Consider the following 7,611-nt stretch of genomic DNA (forward strand, 5'->3'; position numbering starts at 1 on the left):
GCAAGGGCGGCTAGTACCTGACCCTGCATAGACCGCGCCTGTTCCCTCATGCTAGCCCCCAGTTCCCTTACCGCTTCTACTAACATAGCTTGCGGCCCTGTGGGCACATCGGACATACGTTCCAAGGCCTCTGCAATTGTCTACAGTTATCCCAAAAAGTGGGTCTCCAGGCTGTAATACTCTTGGTGTCTGTCGGGAGTAAAATGTTGCTACCCCACAGATAATTTAGCATTTGTCGGGTGGGCTGTCTGTGGATGCCACACTCATTAACTGTGGAACGCAACTGAGCAAGCCACTTCCAATCAAGTGTAGTTATAGCAGCTTGCAACCCCCCCCACCAGGATTTGGATTAAACACAACCGGGAAGGCACTTTCCATAATAGCTCCTGCCGCTTCCCTATCACCTGCTGACAACGCTTCCCCAGCTACAGATTGCCGGAACTGTTGTCTTTCATGGGCCACCCGTGCTGCCTCCGGTGTTGTTAACGGGGATGAATGCCCTCCAGGAGCCAGATCCCTGGCTCCCTTTGGGGGCGGAGGAGACTCCTCCCTTGGGGGGGGGGACTCCTCACTTGGAGGAGCAGATGGGGTAGCGCGCTCGGCGGAGGGCTGAGAACCTGCTCCCATACATGTGGCCTGAGAGGCCGTTGTGGCGGGTAAGGTTTCCGGTGGTAAATACAAATTATGGACCGCAGGGGCTATCTGACAATCATTCTCTCCTGCACTAGAAGACGAGATCACAGATGGGACCCCTAGTCATGATATTGTGGCAAGGGCCGCTTTCTGCTTGGCCGCATACTGTTTTAAGCAATTAATCACAGCCCGCCAAGGTTTTGCCAATTTTTTAGCTGTCTTATCCTCATCTAAAACAGCTTCCCAGATCTGATCACCCAGCTTACGCCATTCCCCTTCTTCAAACACACTATTTGGATCCTGGAAACAACCTTTGGCGGTCCCATAAGTAAGTAATCCTGCTAATTCCTTAGCTAAATCTATTCCCTGAACGCGCTGCTTTTCTAAAAAGCACTTAAACAAGTCATACGCCGCTTGCCTCTCCATTTTACCGTCAGCGCTGTTGCAGCTCTTTTCCAGGGCTTCGGCAGCATATCGTGGCTGGATCACCTCTGTAGGTGCCTCCAAGGTGCGGAGCCTTCTCGTCGCTCTTTCACCTCCTGTGCTGCTCCAGGGCCGAAAGTCGCACTGGACTGTGGTTCGGGGTCAGGGGCCCTGTTCGGGCGCCATTTGTCGCAGTGAGGGAAGACTTGGACAACAATCAATATGATTAATAAGCAAGCTTCAAACTTTATTGAATGTCAAGGTGCTTATATAGGATAACTCGGATACAATGACAATCTTTAAGCAGAACCATGACAGTTTATTGGACAAAAGCTGAAAGCCATGCCCTCCCACCTGTGACTAAGTATCGTGTCGGCAGTTCAGGGACACACCATCCTTGCCCTTGATTGGCTCAAGCCAGCTGTGTTCTGCTCCTTGCCGACTCCTGTTCACCCAGCAACGTGACCTTTATTAACCAGCCAATCCTCCACAGACCTTTAGGTCCTGAAAGATTCAGGGAGATAAAGAGGAGGAGGACACTATCAAGGTTCTAGAAGCTGAGAGCTTAATGCCAAGATGAAGAATTACCCCTAGAAACAAAGAGGGCTTGGGCATGAGTCTCATGTGCCAGCACAATATGTGCTGCTTTGTGCAATCTCTGTAGCAGGCCTGAGAAAAACAAAATTGTGCCATCAACTGAATGTGCTGCAGCTGTGTAGAAGGGCTTATGAGTGGAAGAACAAGGTAGGGAAAACAAGTTTAACATTTCTGCTCAAGAACTTGTGGAAAGCACAGTATCACAGGACTGGTCCCCAGAATTAAAAAGTTATTTACAAGCAATTGCCAAGAGCAAGAAGTACCAGAGGAGTTTCTATAAGGGGAGCAGAATTTACTGTGTGGTGACCTTATTGCACAATGACTTTCCAGGACTGGAGTGAAGAAATAGTTTGGACAGGGAAATTGTAATTGATTTATGTTTACTAGAATGTAAATAAAAGTCCCACCCAAAATAACTTGCAATTATCTCACTAAATAGTCCGTCCAAGTAAATAGTTCCTTCAAGTTGTTAGAGTTGGGAGCTGTAATACTTAATAGTGAGAGGTTTTTACCATTTTTTTTTTCTATTTTGGACTCCTGAGTATAAATTGATTGTTTCAAACTGTGATTTTCCTAAGATCCAGACAGAAGGTTTACAGATGATGACAGTGATGATGATGATGATGATGATGATGATTACCATCCTCAAAACGAACTAACAATTCACAGAGCAGAACTCATTATGATTTATATCCATTAGCCCTGTAGCCTCTGACCACAAGTTAGAGATATTCTGTGCAGAAAGAGCAATGTAACTTTCAGAATCCTGGGGCAAATTCTGCTATTGTATTTTCTGATTAAATTCTGTGATTAAGAAAGAAGACCTTCATGATCATCTTCCTAACATGAAAACTCAGATAGTACATGTTACATAACACTTTAATTTTCTTGTTCTCCAAGAACCTAGAGTGAGAATTTGCCTGGAAAATTGAATTTGTCTTCCCTCACCTATCCAAAAAAATAAATTATATATTTTATATTTATCTTTATAGCTCCCCACCAAGAAATGAAATGCGTTAATTAGCAGTTTGGTGTCTTTAGAGAATCATTATTGTTGTTTTATATAGAAAACAACAGCTGGGAAAATAAATCTCCTCTTGCTCTTTTTTATCAAAAGCCTTCACAGGAGAAGTAAAAGGATGGCATGAAATGGCATTATTGATGTGAATTGACAGTTTAGCATTAAGAGTAGGGCAGGATATTGTTGTGGTCGAGGGGGAATTATTAAGGACCCTCACAACAATAATAAATGATATGGCAAATGGTATTAATAAAAACATTAGTAACCCCTTATTAATGAACACAGCCAAAAACTCATTCAATAAGATGGTTGTGTGGTTGGAATATAGATTTACAATGGGAATATGCAGTCTTAGGGCAAAATACAACAATTTTATGCAAATTAAGAGGCAATAACTTGGAAAGAGAAAGTCCCCGAGAGCAGATAGTGCTCGATTACAGTGGGGGGAGGCTCGATAGGAACCTTTAAACCCAAAGGGCAACTCCAACAGATCACCCAACCCTAGCTAATCAACTAGACCATGGCACTAAGTGCCTCATCCAGTCTCTTCTTAAACACCTCCAGGAACGTTAACCCCACCACCTCCCTGGGCAGCACATTCCATGTCAAATCTCTCTTTCTGTGAAGAACTTTCTCCTCAGCTCAAGCCTAAACTTCCCCTGGTGCGGCTTGACACTTTGTCCTCTTGTTCTGTCACTGGGTGCCTGGGAGAAGAGACCAACCCCCACATGGCTACAACCTCCTTTCAGGTAGTTGTAGAGAGCAATGAGGTCTCCCCTGAGCCTCCTCTTCTCCAGGCTGAACACCCCCAGCTCCCTCTTCAGCTCTCCTCATTTCACTATGAAATTGATACTGAAATCACTATCAGGTTTTCCTCTGCCTATTTACTGTTATACTATGAAGATAAGCATTTCAGGTATTAAAATATCACTAAGAAAAAGAAGAAGGAAAATGTGTGTACAATAGACTTGCTTCAGCTTAATCAACATAAATAGGCATCATTCACTGAGAATGTTTGAGTTCCTAAGTTGTTTAGCTGTGGAAAGATTAGGTGAGTCAAATCTGGTTAGGCATTTTTTGACTATTTTGGTTTTCTGGTCATGAAAACCAGGATTTGTTTGCTTTTCAACAGTACAGAAAATGGGTATTTCATATTATTAAAACATTTCCAATCCACTTATCTTTCACTGATGAAAAATGACAGGAAGGTATTACAACCAAGGCAAACCACCAGCAACATCATTTCTGCTACTTTGACTGGGCTTCAGTTACCATTGGTGTGTGTTTAAAATATCTAGCCATACTGTTAACGCATTGTAAATGTATTCTTGTCTTGGGCTGAGCTGTATCTGCTGCTGATATTCGATTTCATGCTGCTGTCATGTCAGCATTAAAATGAAACTGCTTGCTGGAGAAAAGTATTATGGGGCTTGAAGTTCAGACTGTAACACAAATTACTATTGGGTGTAAAAAGGAAAATAAACAATCCCATTGGAAAGATAACAGACTTAAGCTAGCAACCAAACCAATCTCTCTCTCTTCTTGTTTCACCCACAGAAGTGTCCAGAGAAGGGCAATGAGTCTGGTGAGGGGTCTGAGCACAAGCCCTATGAAGAGAGGCTGAGGGAGCTGCAGTTGTTTAGCCTGGAGAAGAGGAGGCTCAGGGGAGGCCTCATTGCTCTCTACAACTACCTGAAAGGAGGTTGTAGATAGGGAGGGGTTGGTCTCTTCTCCCAGGCAATCATAACCAGAACAAGAGGACACAGTTTCAAGCTGCGGCAGGGGAAGTTTAGGCTCCACATGAGGAGAAAGTTCATCACAGAAAGAGTGATCTGCCCTTGGAATGTGTTTCCCAGGGAGGTGGTGGAGTCACCATCCCTGGAGGTGTTCAAAAAAGGATTGGATGTGGCACTTGAAGCCATGGTTTAGTTAGTCATGAGGTACTGGGTGATAGGTTGGATTTGATGATCTCTGAGGTCTTTTCCAACCTTGTTGATTCCATGATTCTATTCTATGATTTGCTCTAGGAGAGACTAACTTGCTTCTGCTTGACCTTGGCTGCATTGTTTTAGCTAAGTCTAACAAAATGTATGTCTGCTTCTTTCTCTTGTACCTTTTGTACAGGGAGGAAAGGGGGAGGCAGGAAGAGGAGAAGATGTTGCAGCTCCCCTGGTCCTTGCCCAGGGGGTTCTTGAAATATTTATTAATTGTAAATGTGTGTAGATATTGTAAATATTGTCTATTTGTACATACTCATTGCATTCCATTGTAGGTTGTAGTTTTGCTTGTAAATACAGCTTTCATTCGCTTCCAACTGAGCTGGTCTGGCAAATTCAATGTTGGGGAGGGGGACTTTTTTAACCCACCACACATGAGAGGCTTTCTGTTCCAGTTACTTCTTTTGGTTTCTGGCTTTGGGTTGTTGGTTTTTTCCACAGAGCAGGCTGCAAGTTGCAGGGGTGAGGTGGGTTGCTGGCTTCTGCAGCTGCTTCTGCATTTTGCTGTGTTTTCTGCAAGTGGGCTAGGGTAAATTGCACGTCTTGTCATCTCGTTGAGCTCTCTTTATCTTAACCCAGAGGGGTATTTTTGTGTCGCCTTCTCTCACATCTGTGTGTAGAGAATGGGGTGGCAGAGTAGGCTGTGTTAACCCAGCACAGTCCATATTTGGCATTCTAATGTGCAGCTCGAAAAAAGCAGCTGTCATAATTAAGACAATTTTGGCAGGAGATGGGAAGGTTGAGATAACAAGAAGCAAGACAACAAGAGGATTCAATTAAGGCTTGAGGCTTGTTAAGAGACTTTTATGTTGTTTGTTTTTTTTTTCTTATGGTGTCTTTGCTATGTTGATGTATTTGCTTTCTGAGGTCCTATATGAGCTTGCTGTGGTGCTGAGCATTACCTTAGGGGAATGGTGTAGAGTTTTGCTGTTGCTGTGATGGTTACTGGCATGTGAGATTTTGTTCAGAGCAAGAGAGGTGTCTCCCAAGAATACCACCTTGAGATGTGCCCCAAGGCTGGATACTTCTGAGTGATACGGTGTGTGGGAAAGCAAGTGCCATAGAAGAGTGATCACTTTCAGTGGTTTCAGATTTAACCCCTGAGGAAGTGCAAAATCCTGACAAGCAGGTGAAATGTTTGGAAAAAGTCTGTTGTTAGCCTGGAAGTTCCTGAGAGATAGAAACCACTGTGATGTGTTGAGGCCTGGCCCATGTCTATTGAGCCTTTCTCATTACTATTCAGAATGCTCAGAGCCAAGAGAAGGTCTCTGGGCCTACAGGCAGACCAACAGGCATGGTAGCTCCAGCACAGAACCAGCCTGTGCCAGCATTAGCTGCCCCTGTACGGAAAAAGAAATATACAAGGAGAGCAGCTCCTCTGGCAAAGGATGAGGATGAACCAAGGTTATCACAGGAACAAGAGAAAGAGCCAGGTGTTCTTGCTTGGAAGATGCTCAAGGACAAACGGTATATAAAATTACTCCCAATGAGAGGGAAGTCTCTCTTCCTTTGTACAGGCTTGTGTTTCAGCTGTGAAAGAACTGTCCCAGCACATAGAGAGAATCCAATAGAACCTGTTCTATTTCCCACCTGTATGGTCCCATGTTTTGGCCATAAGAGGCAGGTACTTCCCTGTCCAAGGGAGAGAATCTGGGAGGTACACACCACGGTGTACCACATGGTTTTATTTATGTGACTGTAAAGAGGACATGAGGAAGTGGGATGGAAAACCCCCCTTCAGACTTAGTTGCACAAGTACATAAATTACAAGGAAATTCTCCCTGGAGGAACACATCCCCACTTTCCAGTGGAAAAGAACAGAAGAGCTGATACTGCTTCTGATCCTCCTGAATGGACTGCCAAAGATGAAAGTGATTCCAGTCAGAATCAGAGAGACCATGACTCACCCAGCTGGAGGACAGGGACAGCTAGGTTTATTGGACTGTACAAAACCAATCGCTTGGCAAGTTGGAGTCATGAGAGTATAAAGCTTTAGCAGATACAGCACACAGTGTATTCTGATGCCATCAAACTATGAGGGAGGGAACCCATTTGCATTTCTGGTGTGACAGGGGGATCCCAAATGTTGGATGTGTTAGAAGCAGAGCACCAGAAGGCAAGCCACAGTTTGCTTTTGCTTGGAGAGGTGGAAGGAGTCACTGGAATTGACTGCCCCAGGTGTGGAAACACAGCCCCACCATTTGGACTGTCCAAGGACTGATCCAGACTGTACTGGAACAGGGTGGAGCTCCAGAGCATCTGCAGTGAGAAGCCTTCTGTATACTGCAAGGCAATCTCATTTTGAGTGAGAATGGTCAGTGACTGATGTATGATGGATGTTGTTTGATGTTAATCACTGCTGGGTATGATGTACATAGTAAAGAATGAGGGCTGGAGAATATCTTGGAGTTGAGTTGAATCTGCTGATGGATATTCAATACCAGGCTGTTTTCATGCCAGCTTCAAAATGAATGTGCTGGCTGGAGCAAAGTATTATGAGGCTTCAGGTTCAAATTATAGCATGAAGGGCTTCCTGTTCCAGATGCTGCTTTTGGTTTCCAGTTTAGGGTGCTGCCTTTTTCCACTGGGTGGGCTGCAGGTCATGGGGGTGGGGTATGTCTCTGGCTTCTGCTACTGCTTCTTCATTTTGCTGCACTTTTCTGCAAGTGGGCTAGCATAATTGTTCATCTTGTCCTCTCACTGAACTCTCTTTATCTCAACCCAGAGGTATTTATTGTGTTGCTTTCTCTCCTGTCTGTGTGCAGAGAGTGGGGTGGGAGAGTAGGCTGTGTTAACCCAGAACAACTCTTCAACAATGATTTGACTGTATGAACATTCTTGCAGTTATACATTAACCTTGGTCAAGTGTAATAAGTGCAGTACAAATGCTGTACTAACACGGTAGAAAAAATTTCCTCTCATTCCCCTCCTTCTGCCTGC

The sequence above is a fragment of the Indicator indicator genome, chromosome 6 (assembly GCF_027791375.1).
Source record: "Indicator indicator isolate 239-I01 chromosome 6, UM_Iind_1.1, whole genome shotgun sequence".
In the NCBI taxonomy this organism is placed as follows: domain Eukaryota; kingdom Metazoa; phylum Chordata; class Aves; order Piciformes; family Indicatoridae; genus Indicator; species Indicator indicator.